Source organism: Pinus tabuliformis, chromosome 8, assembly GCF_031772625.1.
Source record: "Pinus tabuliformis cultivar Carrire ecotype Pingquan chromosome 8, CPIR1, whole genome shotgun sequence".
In the NCBI taxonomy this organism is placed as follows: domain Eukaryota; kingdom Viridiplantae; phylum Streptophyta; class Pinopsida; order Pinales; family Pinaceae; genus Pinus; species Pinus tabuliformis.
The window spans coordinates 542,254,021-542,261,808 of NC_142294.1; the positions used below are offsets into that span (position 1 = coordinate 542,254,021).

The 7,788-nt window shown below is 34.7% G+C and overlaps 1 pseudogene; it reads right to left on the reverse strand.

The window, feature by feature from the left end:
- Window positions 1-5,295: 5,295 nt before the first annotated feature.
- Window positions 5,296-6,418, reverse strand: LOC149236564 (purine permease 3 pseudogene; annotated as a pseudogene).
- Window positions 6,419-7,788: the final 1,370 nt, after the last annotated feature.

A 7,788-nucleotide genomic window follows, 5' to 3' on the forward strand; every position in this document is an offset into this window, starting at 1 on the left:
AACTTACCATTACTTACCATCTATTCTTGAAAACCATGAATACTTTCATGTAAGCATTTTAATAGTGGTTGGAAAACTCTTCATTCCTCCATGGTAAGTAATTCCTGTAATATATGACTAACAAATTCAATCGCATTAGTCACTATATTTTGAGTCAAATGAAATACTTTTGACTAGCAATCAATTGTGCAATGTTAGATGATTTCTAAATCACAGTACTTTTACAAGTACTTAAAGAGCACTAATACTAATCATCAAATGATAAATCATTGTTCCACGTGCATACTGAACGAATTCTCACTAAAGACATCCGCAAAGTACTTCTAGAAGTACCAAAAGAGCACCTAGCTCTCTAATCATCAAAACAGTCAATCACTGCATCATTTGAAAATGGTCTTAGCCCCTACTAAGACGTTTACAAGATTAATAATATGATAAAGGAATTAAAATTTCCAATAACTCCTTATTGAGTACTAAATTCATTTCCTGTTAAACGTGCATAACATATTTTACACAACTATATATAGAATTCATCTTTAACATATCATATAGCTGATTCGTCAATTTCTTTAGCTATAAGAACCATAAAAGCTAAAGAATTTCCCAACCCATGGGAACTGGTTTCTGCAACCTGATTGAGTCATTTTCACATCTAGACAGTTTCTTTGATAGAGACCTTACCAGGTCTAACATGGAATTCCACTGGCCAACCAGCTCAAGAATTCCAGTGTCCACATAAAATCTTTTCCCTCATTGAGATAATTTATCTCTAGGGAGAGGAAATCCGGGCAGACAAGTACCATCAACCCCTCCGGGCAGGTAATTGCCATCAACCCAAGGCATATCCAGGCAGACAAGTACCATCAACCCCTCCGGGCAGGTAACTGCCATCAACCCAAGGCATATCTGGGCAGACAAGTACCATCAACCCCTCCGGGCAGGTAACTGCCATCAACCCAAGGCATATCCGGCAGACAAGTACCATCAACCCCTCCGGGCAGGTAACTGCCATCAACCCAACTATCTGCAACTGTCTGGCATGTTAAATTCCCCTTTTATTACTCTTCCTCAAAGTAATTTACATAATGACCCATTTGAACATTATCATTAACAAAGTAAACATGCATGTACACCATGCATTTACACTTATCCCTCATCATGGCTCCACAACATCTAGATTGATGGGAAACATATCTATCATACATGTTGTATGCATGCAAATTTTCCAAATAACATAATTCATGCATATCATATAACATAATTCTTTCTCATTTATGATTGCAATTTACATTGCAGCAATTTACGTGATGAGTTTTCTTGTTTCCATTAAGCTACCACTACTTAATCCCATCAGCAACGTTGGTTATAAACATGCATCAGTTAACACGTATTCAATTTCCAAGCATTTTCATGCATACAATATCGTCATGTATAAAAACATATGCAAATATTCATTAATGTATAAATGTCAACAACAGTTGAGTTAATAATCTAAACTTTTCCAATTTTGCCCTAGTCTGTTGTCCTAATTCAAATCGTCATTAATGGAGTAATATCTTACGTTTACTATGGCTAGCTTTGGTCATGCATCGTTGATATAATTAAACATAATCTCTCTAACATACCAAGAACATAACTCTATATCACAATGACTAATCTTTGTGCATACCATTGCTTATCATATAAGCCCTTCACAAGCTACATACCTCTTTCTTAAAGGAATTCATTTTAACCTCATTCTTCTATCTTCCCTTTCAGGGAATTATTAAAGATATCCATCTTATGCATAAAAATCAAGATACAGAACAAGATTTACTTATCCATCCAAAATCAAGAAATCACACAACTCATCTATCAAGACAATCTCTTCAAAAGATTATTGTCTTCAAGAAAGTTAACATGATCACTTCCTCTATGTACACACAGAGTCATAATTCCAAAGTCACAATAGCTACCATTATGCAACATGTCTTTTCCTAACACAATTACTTTACTTCATTGCACATAGTTCTTTCCATGAAACAAGTAAGGATTTTGTTTCTTGTATGAACACTATTCTAATGTGTCTTTAAAAGAAAGAACCTCTATTTTTATTTTCAAGAAAACTCTCATAAAATCCTTCATATTCATACATGAAGTATGCACACTCTTCTAGAATGAAACTATATTTATGTATATATATAATATACTCTTTCTTCAAAAAAAAGTTAGAAACGAATATCTACGTGCCTAGAAGCACATCTTTAGCTATCTTTATCATGCATGTAATGCATAATCATTTCACTAGAACTTAGAAACTAACTGGAATCATGATGCAATTAGCATACATATATTTTCGAAGAAACTTTTATCAAATAAAAATACATATTTTAATTCAAGAAAACTTGGCCACCTTTCATGCTATGTCCTTAGGACGTTTATATGCCTCTTCTTCTTTTCTCAAGAAGGTACTTGGCTATATTTAGCAAGGATTTTGTTCCAAGAAAAATGACAAGAGACAAACATTTCTCACACAAGACTCACATGTAGTCCTTCTAGGAGGAACTACCTATTTTCTTTACTAAGAAAAACAAAAATAATCAATCTTTTACTGCAAGTATTATCATATTTTCTCTACCAATAAAACATATAAACAATCAATCTTTACTGTAGAAATCAACCCCATGATATTTCCAACTATTTAATAAAACACAACTGATTATTCTCTATAAAGAATAGAGTTACTTATCTTTTCCTTGGTTCAACATGCATAACTAACAAATTGAACCACCCTTACCGGAAGCAATTGCTCTACTTATGCAATTAGAAGCATGATTTCCTAAGTGTCACACATGCACCAGAGTTACCACTTGATGCTAGATGCAACAACTATCATAACACTACTGTGTGTCCATTTCAGAATAATGACTTCAAGGAGACATTACGAAAATCATTAACATCAACACACTATAGTTATCATTTTCCAACTCCTTAAGCATGGTCAAGGGAATACTCACATGCACATCGAGCGCTATCTAGTCATCCCCAGACTTAGAGTCTTCTGCAAGATTCTGACACCCAAAGCTTGCGCTATCTGGTCATCACCAGAATTAGCGATTTCTTTTCCCATCCCCGTCTGTCCCTACAGCACGGTCTTCTTCCTTCTCCTTGCTTCCTTTTCCTTTGGAAGCATCTATAGTTGGGGAAGGTAGTTAGAGTTTAATGACAAATGTATTAACACAGGTAGTCTATTTATGAATAATTATCACATGTAATTCTACCGTGAATGGGTCCTAGAAATGTTACTCACTGAACATGCCTCTACAATTAGCTTCACACTGGAATGCAACATGCATAAGAAATCCATCATTCCCATAGTAGAGATAAATTCAACCATCATTAAATCAAGGCTCCAATGGTTTTTATCTCCCAACAAGTAATGATTAACATAAACACATACCATGCTAATGGATTTCAATTAATTAGAGGGTAACATCATTAAATCTATTAAGACATAAGCATATACTATTCATCATGCATTCTCATGGTGAATAAAATTAAGAACTCTTCTCATAAACAACTGGAACTATAGCACAGAGAGAGTAAGAATCTTCATACACACATTCCATGCATGTGACATCAATCAAGCTTCACTTGTTTTCGAATTTGTAATAATCTTGAGTCCAATTCAATTAATGCATATAAGTTCTATGGGTTAGTCATACAACACTAACCAATCTCAACTACCAATCATCTTAATGAAACCATGGAAAAACTTAATCAAAAATTAGTTATGACAATCAAGTCTCGCTGCTTGACTCATTGCATGTTTTCAATATCTAAGGGGTTCTTCTAATGTCCTTTTTAAACAATTTTTCATCCTATTCAAGGATGTTCCCCATAATTTATATTCATGCATTGACTCATTAAGTTTCGTTCATTGTAACTTCAATTTTGTTTAATAAATGAATCATTGTTATTGCCATATTTGCAAAGCAAAAGTTGGTAGTTGATTGTCACTTTCCTCAATGAGTGTTCAATATTGTTCTTAAGTGTAATGAGTGTTCAATATTGTTCGTAAGTGCGACAAAAGTTTCATTGTCTTTTATCCTCATCAGGAATCTAACGTTATGAACGTAGTTATGCAACAACTTATTACTTCTACTCAAAGCAGTTCTAAACATGAATCACACCTATCATGCCAAAAGTAGTGTACTACAAAAATGAATATGTGAATGATTAAACTCATACCTGAGTTAATGCCTACTGATGGCGTACCTCAATATCCTTTCCGCTTACCAATTCCCAAAGGCGCCAGTACTGCAACCTTTAGCTCTGATACCACTTGTCACATGCCCCGGTAACCTCGCATGTAAAAGTAGGGAGTTAGAATTTTTTATACAATTACCACAAGTAATTAACCAATTCACAACTCCACAAATCATCATTAACCATTAGATATAATATTCATTAGTACATCAACCATTGCATAACCTTTAACCACCACTGTAATAACATAAACTGTCTCATGAATCTTTGCATCTATTTCTTGATATCCTTAACCATATTAAATAATCATGTACTAGGACAAACTGTCTCATGAATCTTTGCATCTATTTCTTGATATCCTTAACCATATTAAATAATCATGTACTAGGACATTATGGTTGTCACATCAAATAAAGAACCATCAACATCAAGGACTCATCATTATCAAACCGACAGAAAAGGCAATCACACCATTTGAACACCAATCTACCCTGGAAACCCCATAGGGTGAAAACCAGCAAACGTTTAATCTTATTATTAAACGCTCGTGAGGGATTTCACCCCACTCAATGGTTTATAAGGGATTCCATCCCTTAACCATTGTTATAAAATCATTACAATAAATTATCATTAAGTTATCACATAACTTAGCTAAAAGCTAATACAATTTCCATGTAATCTTCCACTTACATACCGCCACATGCAACATTCCTTGTGGCATCATTGTTCTAGCATTGGATAATACTGCAACTTGAACTCATCTGCATGGACCAATAATCCTTTTCCTGCCATAATGTTTAAACATCACTTTCCTTTGGCACCAACTGCCATCGTTTCCTGTCAATGCTGTTGACAACAAGCTTGGGCAACAAGATTAGATACCATATTAAAGAATCAATAAACAATGTCTGAAAGAGATTCTTTACCATCCACTCATATGCGTAAGCAAGCATGACTTACTATTTAACTAGCATATATACCCAAATTTCCTGTCAATGTAGAGTCGGTCGTGGCTAATTCTTCAACATCGTTAATAGATTGGGCTTCTCACATATCAGTAATGGACTGATGTGCATGTACATGTACAACTCCTTGTGTGCATTCTAGCTTATTCTGTTGCTCAGGCAACTTAGGAGACCCCAGTTTCAAGTAGCAAAGGTATTCCCCATAGAGATACGATGCGAGTCCCCACAAGGCCAGCACCAGCGACATGCCCTTCTCTGCACTGAATTTCTCATTGAACAACAACACAGCGAGGACCTCAGTCCCCGGAATTGTAACGGCAATGATGACCCCACTCAACAGAGAACTCGCCATGAATGTCACGCCGAAGACCCCAATGAAATAAAACTGCCCCATCACTGCGGCCCATAGAACATCCATGCAGTAATTAACGTTTCCTAGACGAAATCGCTCGGCCTCACTAGGGAGGGCCTGGAATTCTTCATTAACAAGCATGCCCATTGTACAGAAAAACAGTGGCCGAAATAGACATGATGACTTTCATCTCCATAACAAGGGTATACGTCATTGGGCTCTTTGTTGTCTTGTAGGCCAGCTCAATCAAGGGAATAATCAGACCATAGAGGGCAGCTGCATCCAGCGTGAAGATAAATCCGAGCACGTACTGCCGACGCGTTACTCCTTCAGGCATGTCGCTGCTTGTATGGAAGGCAAGCAAAATAGAACCCGCGGTAAGAAAAACCACGGAATTTACAAAAAATGGGCTGAACTTTTGCCGAACTAACAGCAACACGAAAATAGCGTTGAAGCCGAGCTGGGTGGCGAGCAAGATAGAGGCAGTTGAAGCGGGCAGAAATGAGAGGCCATACACGTATAGATAGTTGTCGGCGCCCATGAGAATCTCGATTCCACAGGAAGCCAGGAAGAGCTTCGGGGTGATGCCATTCTCTCTGTTCGGGTGCCTTCTATATGAAAAGTAGAGAGGCGGGAGGAGAAGAGGCCATGCCACAGTCCCTAGCCAAGAAGAGAACCACCGTTTCGATCCACCGTGTAGGAAATAAATTCTTGTCAACAAAGGCCCCGGTGTTGAACCCATGGCCAAGATCAAGATGTTGAGGAACAGGAGGATTCGATACCTTAACCCTTTCTTTATGTTGGTCACCGGAGATTGCATTCCTTCGACGCCTGTGTCAGCTGGTGCTTCCATGTTCTCGGTTTGAGACACACCATACCCAGACATATTGAACGACCGATAGGTAAACCCTCCAAGAAACCCTATCGGGTGACTCTGTATTTGTAACCTTTCATTCGCTAGCTAACCGGTAGGGGAGCAGTCTATTCTGAGAGTATCCATCCTTCCCATTCGTTTTCTCCTTTTGTTCCCAATACCAAGAATCAATTCTCAATACGAAGAATCAGTTCCAAATCCAAGAATCAGTTCCGAATCCAAGAATCCGTTCCGAATACTAACTGTTAACTATTTACGTTGAGTTACTACGGACCTTCAATCACAACCAACCCGTAAATGTTTCATAATGGTTTATTATGACGAGTTATTACGGTAGGGATGTTACACAAGGAGGCAAACATCTTGACTCTCACCCAATGCTCCACAAGATGACGGGATGGAAACAAGGAACAACAACTACAGTAACTATACCAATGTCTAACTATACCAATGTATAGTTACTCTGTAGTAAAAATAAATTCCCCATGACTTATTTTTCATTCATTGTTGGGCAATGTGCACATGTTTTATTTTTAAAGTAGGTTGATGTATGTGTAAAATGTGGAATAATCGTAAATGACTTTAATTTATTGGAGCATTTCAATTTAATATTTTAATAAAATTATTATATTTATGAGAATTGATATGTAATTTTGTTTACAAACTAATCAAGATTTTCATTTACAATTTATAGGTGTATTGTTGAAATTTTTTATCTAATAAATTTATGACTGTAAATCTGTAGTTTTATGATTTTGATAAGTTAATAAGTTATTAAAATAAAATATATAAAAAATATTTTGAAATTAAGGGTTTTACCTGTTTTTGATTTATATAATTAAACTAATTTCAATTTTAATAATTAGACTAATATGATACCAATTATTTTTTTAAAATAGAAAATGATTTACTATAAAATATTTTTGAATTTATTCAATTTTGTTTTTCCAAATCCAAAAATATATATAACTATTGATTTTTAAATTTATTTAAATTATAATATTTTGTTTTTAATTAATCTTTTAATATTATAATTTTAAATAATAAAAATACGATTTTTCTCAAAATTTTAAATATCTTATAAAAATTTAAATATTTTATAAAAAATATTTAAATTAGTTTAATTTATCATTCATATATATATATCTATATGTCTTAATAAAAAAGATATAAACATTTAATTAAAACCATTGTATCTCTTAAATATTATGAAAGATAATAATACATCAAATAAAAAATTTATAAAATCAAATAAAAATGAGTAACTAAATCAAAATGTAAATGAAATAAGGTAAATTGGTACATAGATTTATAGAATTTTTTTTTTTTTAAATAGAGAACTTTTTATT